Source organism: Pipistrellus hanaki (assembly GCF_964339955.1).
Source record: "Pipistrellus hanaki genome assembly, chromosome: 1".
NCBI lineage: Eukaryota > Metazoa > Chordata > Mammalia > Chiroptera > Vespertilionidae > Pipistrellus > Pipistrellus hanaki.
The window spans coordinates 17,714,307-17,728,202 of record NC_140503.1 but is presented as its reverse complement, the minus strand read 5'-3'; the positions used below and the strand labels follow the sequence as shown (position 1 = coordinate 17,728,202).

Sequence of the window (13,896 nt, the reverse complement as noted above, 5' to 3'; positions counted from 1 at the left end):
CACTTATCAAACTGTTAACAATTACAGGGAGCTCCTCAAATTCTGCAAGCTCCATGCTAAATTGCCTATGCCATTTCCTGTAGTGGAGCGCCCCCTAGCACATCCACATACCTCTCAGTTGAATTTGCTATTTGAGATACTGAAAACAGATATTCTATAGATCAGTGGAATATTTCACCATTAAGGGATCTAGGTTCTCCAAGAACTTAAGTGGCCAGCATTAGCCTCCTGATATTTGTTAATTTGATTTCATAGCAACTGGAATAGGAAGGAAATATTTTGAAGAGCCTAACTTCTGCAAAGCAAAGCAGGAGGCTTTGTCACAAGTCATATTTGAATTTAAATGTCCCATTAATTTTTCAAATCAATTTAATTCTCTTAACCTATAATTATCTTTCTTTAAAGTAATTGAAGTAAAGGAGTGGGCAGAATTTTTAAAAGATTGTGTATGTTGGGGAGATAGAAAAAGAGACAGAGAGAGACAGACAGACAGACAGACAGAGAGAAGCATACTAGAGGCTGGCTGGCTTCAGGTTTATGAAGTTCACCTCTTAGTTTATCCATGAAATTAAGAGCTTTTGGCTGCTGTCTTATTTGTGTTTAATTTGGATAGCCTACCTTGGCATTAGAAAAAAATTGGGTCCCCTTTTTAAAGCTTTCCATGTCTGGGAAGAATATGATAGGCTCATGCAACAGAACTTAAGAGTGTATTGCTTAAACCACTCACTGAAGGCAGGGAGGGTGAGGAGGAGGTGGGGGATATGTTAAAAATAAGACACGCTGCTAAATTCCCTGCCAACCTCCGTTCATGCTGAGTGGAGTGTAAGTAACAGTATCAAATAGTTCTTCCAGATGTCAGCTATTTAAAGAGGCATGTGCTAGAAGTTCTGTGGACAGCCACTGTCTTATACCTGGTAATAGTGATGGTGATGGTGGTGGTCATGGTGGTGATGTGGTAGTGGTGTTGGAGGTAGATGTATTCCTTAAAGAAACTTAATCAACAGCAAATTTGTGTGGGAATGTGTGTGTGCATTTGGGAAGTAAAAACAATTATGCAGAAGAAGAAATGACTTAACTCAAGAATGATTTAAACTTAGTGTGGGTAACTTCTGTTTTTTAAATGTATTAAGCAAGAAGAACATCAAGAGCCTCACTCCCTATAAAACACATGTGTCAAACACAAGGCCCGCGGGCCAAATCCAGCCCACCAGGCCTTGCAATGTGGCCCGCACCGCGCTGTCATCACTGCACTCCGCTGTCAGTTTATGACATTGTCAGTTTATGACTGTTCAGTAAACCATTCGGCCAGCGATTTGGGCTGGATTTTAGATTTTGGCCCCTTCTCTGATTGAGTTCGACACCCCTACTATAAAATGATCATATTGTCCTTGAGAAATTGGCTTATAGGCCAAGAAATTGTACAAGGAGATGAATAATTCTTGAAATTTCATTTTAAATGTTTTTCTATTGTTTTATGTAAACCAAACAGACTGAAACAAATGAGTTATGATTGTTCTCCTTGTAATGTTTTGGATCACAGGTTAAGGACTTCTTATAAGAGAAAGTAAGTGGACTGGGATACAAAGGCAGGGTATGTCCTTGCTTCTAATTGTCAGAATTTGTAGCATTGGTGACTTAATCTTTATTATACTGAATCCCCTCCCCATTTCACTAGCTTAATTAGTGTTTTCTTATCACATTCATGTTTAAGACTATGCAAAAGGCAATAAAATTTTTTAAGCAATCTGTTCTCCTCATTTGCTACAAATTCAGTATTGATTCCTTTTCTTAATTCCAGCCTTGGCTTCACTACTACTAAATAACATGATAAAATGACATATTTTTAAATAAAAAAAATGTCATTTTATCATGTTTCTGAGAGTTACTTCTCCAGGTTTTGTGTGGAAGTAAAATAAGCTAGTTTTCAGCTCTTGGCTCATTGTTGGTGACAGACTTACCATATTTTTCGGACCATAAGACGCACCGAACCATAAGACGCACCAGTTTTTAGAGAAGGGAAATGAAGAAAAAAAGATTCTGAAACAAATAGTGTCCTAAAATATTTTATGTGCATTAAAACCCAACATCACAGTCATAAACACATGTAATCAACCCTGTAAAGTAAACAGCAGCATTTAGAACCATTTTAGAGCCGGGCAAGCACACAGAGACCACACAGAGCAGAGCAAGTAAAAAAAACTTTTTTTTTACAGTATATGTGTAGGCTATATTTGGACCATAAGACGCAGGGACTTTCCCCGCCCCCACTTCTGGGGGAAAAAAAGTGCGTCTTATGGTCCGAAAAATACGGTATTTAACTAGTCCTTTCTTTTAGGTTGGAGATGAATCTGGGCTGAACTCTTCCTACTTTCGTGTGTGAGTCAGACACCCAAATAAAAACGCTCACATGAAGGAGAAGACAGGTAGGCTGAGAAAAGAGGGGTGCTTTAGTGAAGGTAGTATTTCTAGAAAAGAAAACTTGTTTTTTTCCTTTAACCAACCCCACCCATATCTCCCCTTTGAGGAATATAACAAACTGAAAATATATTTTGGTTAGGCCAAATACAGTAGGGTCAGATGTTTTCAAGAGAACTGATTTTGAGACACATCTTAGTGGTGATATGTGTGTGTGTGTGTGTGTGTGTGTGTTTTCTTATCTTTTTTATTTTTGGATTCTTCTGTAGCCATATCAAGTGGACACATTTTCAGAAAGAGGTAAGAGGCCATTGAACAGAAAAAAATTATGATCTGTGTAGTCACTCTGTGGCTACTTATAAAATGATCCCATATCCTATCTTTAGTTAGTCCTTTTAGTGGGGCAGGAGAAACTAGGAGCTTTTGTTTATGTGTTAAATAAGGAACACCATGTGTCAGTGCAGAAGTTAAATAAGCTAGTCATAAGGAGTGCACTTCCTTATCTGCTTTTTACAGCCACAGGACAGGGGGTGTTGGTTGAAAGTTCTACTTCCAAATATTGTTCCTACCTTCTGATTCACCTGGTCTCATATAGAAAACTGTTTTTCCAATGAAGAACTAGTTCTATTGTCAGCAAGTGTAGCTTCTCTGGTGTTTTTCTAAGACCCTTCTCTGTAGAGAATATCACTATGGTTTTGGCATGAGTAGTGCTTCAGTTTTTATCCCATATATATTTATACCCAGTTTCCTTTCTTCCACTTGGAATCATATCAATAATATTGAATGAAAACTGAGCCCAAGATTGGTATTTTGGAGTCTTCTGGATAGAGTGCTTAGATATCTTTAGTATGTTATAGGATAAGCAAGAACTTGGTAAGAAAGTCTATTTTATTTCTTCTATTCCTTCTCCCCACCTTTCTCTTTAGTTGTCATGGGGTGCACAATACCATTCAGTCAATCATACCAATGGCAACTGCTGATGAATTTGAACTTTGGAATGTCATGTGTTACGGGTTGCCCTGAAATTTTCTCAAGACTTACAAATGTATTTTTGTTTTATATGTTTCTAATATTTTTGATATGTAAAAACATATATCTGCCCTATTATTATCTTAAAGAGATACCAGTCATGTTTAGCATAGACAAATATACCTATACTATATGTTTGTTATTTTATATTAAATCTATTGGGGTGACATTGGTTAATAAGATTACATAGATTTCAAATGTATATTTCTATGATACATGATCTGTATATCGCACTGTGTACCTATCACCCAAAGTCAAACCATCTTCCATCAACATATATTTGGGCCCCTTTACTATCCCCGACCACCTTCACTCTGGTAACCACCATACTATTGTCTGTGTCTATGAGTTTTAGTTTAATATCCCACATATCAACCTATCATATACTATATGTTTAAAAGTGATTTATAGCCGAAACCGGTTTGGCTCAGTGGTAGAGCGTTGGTCTGCGGACTGAAAGGTCCCAGGTTCGATTCCGGTCAAGGGCATGTACCTGGGTTGCGGGCACATCCCCAGTGGGGGGTGTGCAGGAGGCAGCTGGTCGATGTTTCTCTCTCATCGACGTTTCTGGCTCTCTATCTCTCTCCCTTCCTCTCTGTAAAAAATCAATAAAAATATTTAAAAAAATAAATAAAAGTGATTTATATATAAGCATACTCTATTTTACAAGGATCTAGGCAGAATTCAGTAATATTGTAAGAATGAAAAATAAAAGACAGGTAAGTCTTAGGATCCTAACAGGTAGGAAAGATGATATGTCTGAACAGAGCAGTAAAAATAAAGTAACTAATAATAAAAATAAAATGTGTCTTCATTTAAGACAAACAGAACTAGGCTAAGCCAGAAGACAGAGAGGCCTGTATTGGGGAGTACTTTTGACAAGTCCCTCACCCTCACTCCCACAGCCAACCCACAACTTAGGTGTATATTGTCTCTGCATGATTAAGTATCGAGTGCTATTCTGCCTTTCTCAGTTTGGGGGCTGAATTCCGCAGCATCCTTGCCATGTTACAAAAATAGAAAGCCAGATATCATAGTCATACCACCACCCACTTGCCTCCCACAGCGTTAACAGAAGAGCAGGCAGGCCTCAGTTTTCAAAAGGGTTGTATTTCAAAAGTTACTTTATGAATACACTGAGCTCACATCATGTTTTCCAAGAGACAGAATGTATTCTATTTCCAGAACTCAAGTACCAATTAACCCAGGACATTCCCAATAATCTAGTCTAGAATTGCTAGAATCAAGTACCTGGTCACATAGGAAATACTTCTAAAGGGATGTGATTCTAGTTTGGAATTATAATTTGGGATGTCACAAACACATTTCTTACCACTGAACATTTGGTAACAAGATTTGGAATACCTGAACACCACTTTCTGCTCCAAAGATTCCATTCAGGGCAGTTCTTGTATCCGGGTCAAAGTGGGGGGTTAAGAAGAAATTCAAAAACAAGAAAGGGGTTCCAGCTGGGAAAAGTATGGTGAGGTGCTAGACTAGATGTCCTGGAATGGAGTGAAGAGGATAATTAGATATATTTGAGGGGAATAAGAGGAGCAGAGGAAATGGGGAGTTGAGGGGAGAAGGGATGGAAGTTGAAGGAGTGGGGCTTTGGTGGTTAATAAAGGAGAGACGTCTGTAATCTCTGTGGAGCACCCAAGCCTCTGTGTGTCAGAAAAGTAAGCAAAGTTTATTGAGATGCACTCTCCACAGTCAATACCTTCTGTAGAAGGATGAGATAGGAGTGTATGCAGCTTAGCATTCACAAAGAGGATCTTTTCAGCCTCATGCTAAAAATTCAGCAAGAGCACTGGAAGGAGGGATTTATTCTGACTTGAAGATTAGAAAACATTTCATAGAAGAGAAAGCATTCTGAGTAAGCCTGAGGATTTTAATGGCCTGAGATAGGTAGGGGATCAGATAAGCACAGTCCAGTGGTGAGATCAAAGTCTGGAGGTGGAGAGATTCAGGGGAGGTGGCAGAGAATGAAGATTTGCATACAGAGAAGAAGGTTAGAAAGATGTGAAGTCAAGAGTTTACCTTCTGGAATGGATTTTCTTCAGCACCATATATTCTCCTTGGCTTCCAAAGACACCCAAACCCACAGGCAAGCAGCAGCTGTAGTTGGATAGAAAGAGTGAGGATGAAATGGGATACTGAGGTACCTTAGCTGAGTTCAGGAGAAATAGAGTGAGGATGGGAAGGGCACTGAAGTGAGGGTCTGAGAATCTGAGAAAATGACAATTGAGGGACTAGTATTCAAGAAGATTTTCCTACTTATTATCCTTGCCCAAATTCCACCCAGTCTGTGTGACTTCATATGCTGATCAGGTGGGAGAAAAGAGAGAAGCATGTTTTTGGAGTTGAAATTATGCCTTAGGGTAGCCCAAACATCAGCAGCAGGAAAACATAGAATAGGGGTGAGGTGGGGGAGTGGTTACAATACATGGCACAGCCAAAACTGGTTTGGCTCAGTGGTAGAGTGTCGGTCTGTGGATTGAACAGTCCCAGGTTCGATTCCAGTCAGGGGCATGTACCTTGGTTGTGGGCACATCCCCGGTAGGGGGTGTGCAAGAGGCAGCTGGTCGATGCTCCTCTCTCATCGACATTTCTAGCTCTCTATCTCTCTCCCTTCCTCTCTGTAAAAAATCAATAAAATATATTTAAAAAAAACAAAAACAAAAACAAAACAAAAAAACAAGACATGGCACAGACCTAGCATGCTTGTTCACATATTGTAAGAAGCACTGAGTCTGCATTACATGAAATGACCATCAGCTTTACTTTCTCGGATCCTTCCTTCCCACAGCTTCCCTAAAAAGGACAAATAAAGGGCTCAATTCTGAAATTTTCCCTCATGCAACATTAACCCTTGCAATATATATGCTAAGGTACAGGTACTCTGAATTCTGAGACATGGGTAAAAATGAGAAGGAAAAGAAGAAAAAGTTTTTGCAAACACTTTTGAAAGAGATAAGTATTTTGTTAAAAAGTTGAAATGACCACTTCTGTTTCAGGAATTAGGGGAGGGGAGAAATGTAGACAGGGAGGCAATCATGCTGACTGTAAGTGTTGCACATATAAGAAGCCCTTCAAAGCAGAGAAAGCTTTGCATTTCAGAGAAGGCAAATGGCTATTGACATTCATGGAGGCCTGGAGGAAGTGGGATGTTCCTGAGTCAATATCAGCATAGAGACTAACCAGGTGAAAGGGGCTCTCAGCCTCCTCTTTCCTTATTGGCTTTTTTTTTTTTTTTTTTTTTTTTTTTTTTTTTTTACTGATTTTTTTTAAATCAATCTTTATTGTTCATATTATTACAAAGGTTCCTCATTTCTTCCCCCCTCCACCAGGTTCCCACCCCACCCTCCGCCCCCTCCCCATCCCCCATTGTCCTCATCCATAGGTGCACAGTTTATGTTCAGTCTCTTCCTCCCTCCCTCTCCCCGATAGTAAATCCCTTTTCAGATAGTAAATCAATTACTTAGCATTTTCTCATATCAATAATACCTCCACATGCCCAATGATACACTTCACACAAAAGACATTTCCAAATAGGTCAACCAGCCTCATCCAGGCCCTACCCAAGGCACTCACAGATCAACACCCCAGTGCTATACTAATTCGACACATCCAGATCTAAGCCTTCATCACTTGATTCAGCAGACCCTCAAGTTCCCCCCAAAGTTTCCAGCCATGTCTGAGAGGCAGCCGTGGGGCAGGGGCCGGCGAGGAGCGAGCTGTTCCGGACCTGGCTGCTCCGGGCCTGGCCTCTGTTGCTCTGGTTCGTTCCACAACCAGCTGCTCCGGGTCTAGTCACTGCCGCTCCTGACCTAGTTGCTCTGGACTTGGCTGCTGCTGCTCCGGGCCCGGCCGCTCCAGGCCTGGCCGCTCCCAGCCTGGCAGCTGTTGCTCCGGGCCTGGCCGTACCAGACCCGGCTGCTCTGGGCCTGGCCGCTCCCAGCCTGGCAGCCGCTGCTCCGGGCCTGGTCGCACCAGACCCGGCTGCTCCAGGCCTGGCTGCTCCCAGCCTGGAAGCCGCTGCTCCTTATTGGCTTTTAAGACCAGCCTGTATGACTATTGCTGGGGTTCCATCTGGGAGGTGTGTGTGTGTGTGTGTACTAGTATGTGAGTGGGTGTGTGTGCAGCACTGTCTGTGGCTTATATGCTTGACCCCACTCTTAAAGATGGACTACTAGGGAAATGAATTTCCAGTTACTCACTGTCTCTTGACTATGGGTAAGTGGAAGGACACAATACTTTATATTCATAGCAACTTGGAAGTTATAAGGTTAAGCCTTAATGTCTTTTAATGGAATTCCTTTCCCAGCCACATGTATAGAAACCTATGTTGTCACTCATAAAAACATCACCTCTATATAACATACTGTGTAAGTATGAACATACGTCAAAATATTTTACCAACACTACCACCTAGTAATTAAACATTAAAATTTAGGTATTATTTATACCTTGATACACTTTGAAAGGTTGAAGGATACCTTTTTACCTGCTGAGTTCAAGAGAAATAGGTGAAATGCTAAATTCCTATGAAAGCAAGTTTTGGTATTGTAGTAAAGTGTGTAGGTGTGCGTGCACGCATATGTGTGTGCACTCTTCACTAGTAACCAGATGTAATCAGGAACACGGTAACAATCAAATTAGGAAGCAGGGGATTTGTATCTCATTTTTACTAGTGTTTTTATGCATTTTTTGAGCACTTTCTCTCAGAATTTAGTTTCCTTATCTGTAAAATGAGGGTTTTGAACTAATCAGTGGTTTTTCAGTATTTGGGGATCATGAATTTCTTTAAAAATCCAAAGAAATATTTCTTTCCAGAAAAAAAAATGCATACTAAGTCTAAATTTAATTTAGTTTCAGGAAGTAATTTTGCATTTTTAAGGCTATAATATAAAACCATAGAAATTATAAATTACATAAGGAGATATGCAAGTGGCCATCATTATGGCAGTTTCTTGAACTCCAGGTTAAGAACTCTGTATCCAAATAAACTCTAAGGTTCTTTATGGATCTGAATGTCTCTACTTCTACAAATACTATTATTTTTATCAACAACCCTACATTAGTCAACTCAAAATTCAACATAACAAAATACAACAGATTTTGTTGGCTTAAACAAGAGAACTTGATTTTCTCACAGTTTTGGAACTAAATGACCAAGATCAAGGTGTCAGGGATTGGATTTCTCATAAAGCCTTCTCTCTGTGCATTTGGATGGGTGTTTTTTTGTTGTTGTTGTTGTTTTGTTTGTTTGTTTGTTTTTGTTTGTTTGTTTTGTCTGTGTTTCTTCCTCTTCTTATAAGGACACAAGTCCTATTGGATTAGGGCCCCCACTTTTATGACCTCATTTAATGTTAACTATCTCTTTTTCATATATTTTTTAAATTTATTTTTGAGAAGAAGATAGAGGGAGATAGAAACATCAATGATGAGAGAGGATCATTAATCAGCTACCGCCTGCATGACCCCTACTGGGAGTGAAGCCTGCCTCCCAGGCCTGTGCCCTTGAGCGGAATCAAACCTGGAACCCTTCAGCCCACAGGCCAATGCTCTATCCAGTGACCCAAACCAGCTAGGGCTATCTCTTTAAAGGCCCTTTCTTCAAACAGTGGGGTTTAGTAGACTTCCACATATGAATTTTTGAGAACACAATTCAGTCAATAACAAACCCAAACTGCTGAAACATTGCAGAGAGTAATAGTTAACAACTGGATGAATAAAAACATATTTTATTAACCCTGCACATCAAAAACATACACAAATAAGCCTATCAATAATCAGAATAAAATATGCTGTTTAAAAAAGGGGGGGGATTTATAATTGCTAATCAAAATCTATTTGTTACTGTTTTTATTAAAGAGGACGCTTTTACAGAAGTTTTTTTTTTTTTGAGTTTGTTTTTTTAAAATATATTTTATTGATTTTTTACAGAGATGAAGGAAGAGGGTAAGAGAGTCAGAAACGTCGATGAGAGAGAAACATCAACCAGCTGCCTCCTGCACACTCCCTACTGGGGTTGTGCCTGCAACCAATGTACATGCCCTTGGCCAGAACCGAACCTGGGACCTTTCAGTCCACAGGCAGACGCTCTATCCACTGAGCCAAACCAGTTTCGGCATTTTTGGAGGTTTTTGTTGTTGTTGTTGTTGTTTATTTTTGTCTTTTGTAGTAAATGAAAAAAAAAACCAAAACTTAAAACAAACGATGTTGTAAAGATAAAATATCGTTGTTTGGAACTGGTCATCAAGAATCCTGGTCAGGTGATGTACATATGGGGGTAGGGAATGAATTAGGATAGACAGAATTATAATAATCTATAAGTAGTTTTAGTTTTGGTTTTCCTTTGAGCCATACATATAATCATCTTCCTATGATGTAAGTCAAGCTACCCAAAGTCTCTTCTGCATCTGGTGGGTGGGGGTGGGGGCAGTTTGGGGTTGCTATTTCTGCTATTCCCAATGTTCCTTTAACTGCAGTGGGAGAGCGGAGGCTGGGGAGAAAAGGCCAAGAGTTTCTTGTAGTTGTTTAAATGTATCATTGCTCCCCCAGGGCCACTTTTAGTAACCACCATTTGCTGAGTCACTCCTAAAGCAACCAGCTTCCTACACCACCCTGAACTCCCCTTGTTCCAGCAGGAGCTAAGAATGAGAGATGGTCAAGGAGACGATGATTCAAAAATTTGCTGGATGGTATTATTCCTAAAGGTTGGCTTCTGTGGCTGTTTAATTTACTCAGTAATGAGTCAAGCCTGTTCTAGTGGTATTTCAGACCCTCCTAGAATAGGCAGTGCTGGCCCGCAACTCACTGTCCTTTTGTCCTTCTCTCTCATTTGATGCACTGACCTTTCTCTGTTCATCTTTTGAACACCAACAGGGTATACATTTTAGGAAATTACATCTATCAAGCATGGTGAATCTCTCTGGGATGTTTTACTCCCCCCTTGTGCCCTCCCTTGGAAGAAATGGCTCACTCTCTGCTTGAATTGAGCAAAGATATATGCTGCTGATGACTGCTGCCCTCCATCCCTCTTATACAAACCCTTGTAAATTCTCTTCTTGAATACCAGGAATCCACAGGAAATACCTTGTTATCTACATTCATTTGCTTGAAATTAACAGGTGGGTGGTTGGCCAAGCCTGGCAGGAGAGAAGTACAGCAGGGAAAATAAGCAGTAGGTGCAAGCTTGCCAGCAGGTATTATTATTCCAAAGTTGTACAGCTTGTTAGTCTCAGCTTCTATTGTAAAAATTTAAATTAAAAAAGACACTGAGAATCTATATGAGAATGTCTATGTTTTAAGTTAAATTATCCACCAATTTAATTGCCTAATGTCTGACAATTAATGACAGAGCGAAGAATTAAAATCCAGATATTTCCATTTTTAATATAGGATGACATTACACTTATCAACCACACCATGTTAAATAATTGGAGATCATACACAATAGAGTTCTCTCTTCATTAGTTTAAAACTTGGTTTGACAGGACAAAAATATGGTCTTTCTTCTAGTATAACTTTTTAGAAGCCTTCTGATTCTCTTTGGCTTCAAGTTATGTATACATGCTTTGTGGCTTCTCTCTCTCTCTCTCTCTCTCTCTCTCTCTCTCTCTCTCTCTCTCTCTCTTTTTATAGCTTATAATAAGTTTTCTTAGTGTTGTAACTGATGGTATTGCTCATACAAAGGTATTTTTTTGAATCTTGTTTCCAGGACTTTCATGGAGAGAGCATATTGGTAGCACTTAGTATCAATTTAAAGCAAAAGACTGGCACTCTCAGGAAATGAACATCTCTATTCAGAAAACAATAACAAAAATGATGTCAATGTTCTGGGGACTCGGTCTGACCTACAATAGAAAGGGAGTAACTTCTGAGATAAAGAGAGCTTTGCTGTGGTTTGTGACAGGAACACAGGCAATTAACCTATTTTTTTTTCATATTTCCTAATATCAACCATTTTATGAACATCAGTATGTTATCTCGATATGGGATTTATTGTGGATTATCCACCAATTTAATGTAACCCTAGGTTTCCTTTCCCATTATCAGATAGTGAACACAAACTATGTTTAATTTCTAAATTTTACCTTTGAAAAAAAGGCAAAGTCTGCTGAAATTGGGCAACTCCTTGTGGTTTTAAAGTGTTTGCTCCCAATGGTGGGGAGAGTATATAAAGAAACCTTCTGACTTCAGAAAGGGCATTGAAAAGTATTTTTTATTTATTTATAAATAACTACTTCCACAGTCCAGGCCAGAAACACACTCTGGGGCAGAGGTTTGATCCTTCTGAGTCTTGCTTCCATGTTTTAAAAAGGCCCATTCAACACACTGTCCTCCTTGTGAGAGTTTGAAAAATAAGTTCCTGTGGATTTGTTGTTGTGCAAAGAGAAGAAAAAAAGTCCTGGCCACCATACTCAGCCACAGAGCACTTTGCTGTCATCTGACATGAACTCAGAAGGGAATTCAGAAGCCTGCAGGGACAGGATGTTGATGTCCGTGTTCAGGGTGGTCAGCGGCATCTAGGATGACTGGCTCTGCCTGGGCCACTGACAATGGTGGGTTGTGAGTCCAGGGCAATCTGTATTACAAGATGTAGTCAATGATGTGCTGCAGGATTTCCATTTTGCTCACTTTCTTGTTCTGGGGGATGCTGGGCACCAGCTCCTTGAGCTTACAGTAGTAGACATTCATGTATAGCAGGGCTTATCGGGTCATCCACCAGAGTTTTGCTGCAGGAGATTCCCAGGCTGTGGTCTGAAAGGCTGTTTTTCCTAATGGACCTCACTGGACTGAAGGTTTTCATGCTGATCACTGGGAAGGAAGGAGAGACCAGGAGGGAGTGGGCTGCCCTGGATCTTAGGCTACCGCTGCCTGCTAAGGTGCCAGTGCTCAGAATGTATGACAGTTTTTTAATCCAGTCTTCTGCTCATGGGCACTTAGGCTGTTTCCAAATCTTAGCTATTATAAATTGTGCTGCTATGAACATAGGGGTGCATATATACATTATGATTGGTGTTTCTAGTTTCTTGGGATATATTCCTAGAAGTGGGATTACTCGGTCAAATGAGAGTTCTGTTTTTTAGTTTTTTGAGGAAACTCCATACTGTTCTCAACAGTGGCTGCACCAGTCTGCATTCCCACCAGTAGTGCATGAGGGTTCCTCTTTCTCTGCATCTTCCCCAGCACTTGTCATTTGTTGATTTTGTTGATGATAGTCATTCTGACAGGTGTGAGATATTATCCTATCTAATAAAAGAGTAATATGCAAATTGACCATACCTCTGCTACACCACCAGTCATGCCAACCAGCCAATCAGAGCAAGTATGAAAATAAACCCAATTAAGATGGTTATAGCCATAGAGAGGAGGAGGGAGGCTTGGGTTTCCCCAGCAAGGGAGGAAGCCAAGCTTTCTGCCTGCCCTTGCCAACCGAGGCCTCCACTCAAGGCTACAATTTCAATTATAGAAGGTAAACAAATCCAAACAGAAATGATGGCAGCCATGCAACAAGCAGTGGGCTTGGCTCCACTCCAGGCTTCAAAGTTTCAATTGTAGAAGATACATAAATCTCAGATATCAGGGCCTCTGCTTGGGTTGCCAGGGGTGTGGCCGGCCTGCAAACCACCACAGGCCCCTCTCCCAGGCCACCCCACACCCCAAGGGAACCTCCACTCTGATCTGGGACACCCCCAGGGCAAACCAGCTAGCCCCCACCCGTGCACAAGGCCTCTATCCTATCTAATAAAGAGAGTAATATGCAGATTGAGTATCACTCCAACAGACAAAGTGGCTGCCCTCATGTGGTCAAAGATCTTGCCCCCATGTGGACACAAGATGGCTACCACAAGATGTCCAGCAGGAGAGGGCAGTTGGGAGGGACCAGGCCTGCAAGGCAGGGCAGTTGGGAGCAATCAAGCATAAAAGGGAGGGAAGTTAGGCATGACCAGGCTGGCAGAGGAGGGAAGTTGGGAGTGCCTGAAGGGAAGGGCAGTTGGGTAGGATCCAGGCTTGCAGGGGAGGACAGTTAGGGGTAATCAGGCCTGCAGGGCAGGACAGTTAGGGGTAACCAGGCCTGAAGGGGAGGGTAGTTAGGGGCAAACAGGCTGGGAGGGGAGCAGTTACGCATCAATCAGGCTGGCAGCAGAGTGGTTACGGGGTGATCAGGCTGACATGCAGAAGTGGTTACAAGCAATCAGGCAGGTAGGCAGGTGAGCAGTTGGGAGTAAAAAGAATATTTTCTTCCAAGATACAATAATTATACTTGGACTTCAGAGGAAGCAGGTTAAGGCTTACACAGGAACATTGCATATTTTTCCCAATCTTTGCAAAAATGTATAAGATTCCAAGGAAATGGACATTCCATCCCCACTGATTAAAATTCTAGTGATTTCAAAAATTTCCTAAAAGAGATTTTTTTTCAACATCCAAACACCTGAT

General features: G+C 40.8%; 1 protein-coding gene and 1 pseudogene across 33 annotated transcripts in view; one reads left to right on the top strand and one right to left on the bottom strand.

Annotated features, from left to right (window-relative positions):
- NRXN3 (neurexin 3) overlaps positions 1-13,896 on the top strand; it is a 1,392,989-nt gene that overhangs the window by 866,152 nt on the left and 512,941 nt on the right. The window lies entirely within an intron of this gene.
- Positions 11,874-12,262, bottom strand: LOC311631511 (DNA-binding protein inhibitor ID-2-like; annotated as a pseudogene). Its single transcript has one exon. The product of its transcript is annotated as a DNA-binding protein inhibitor ID-2-like (transcript).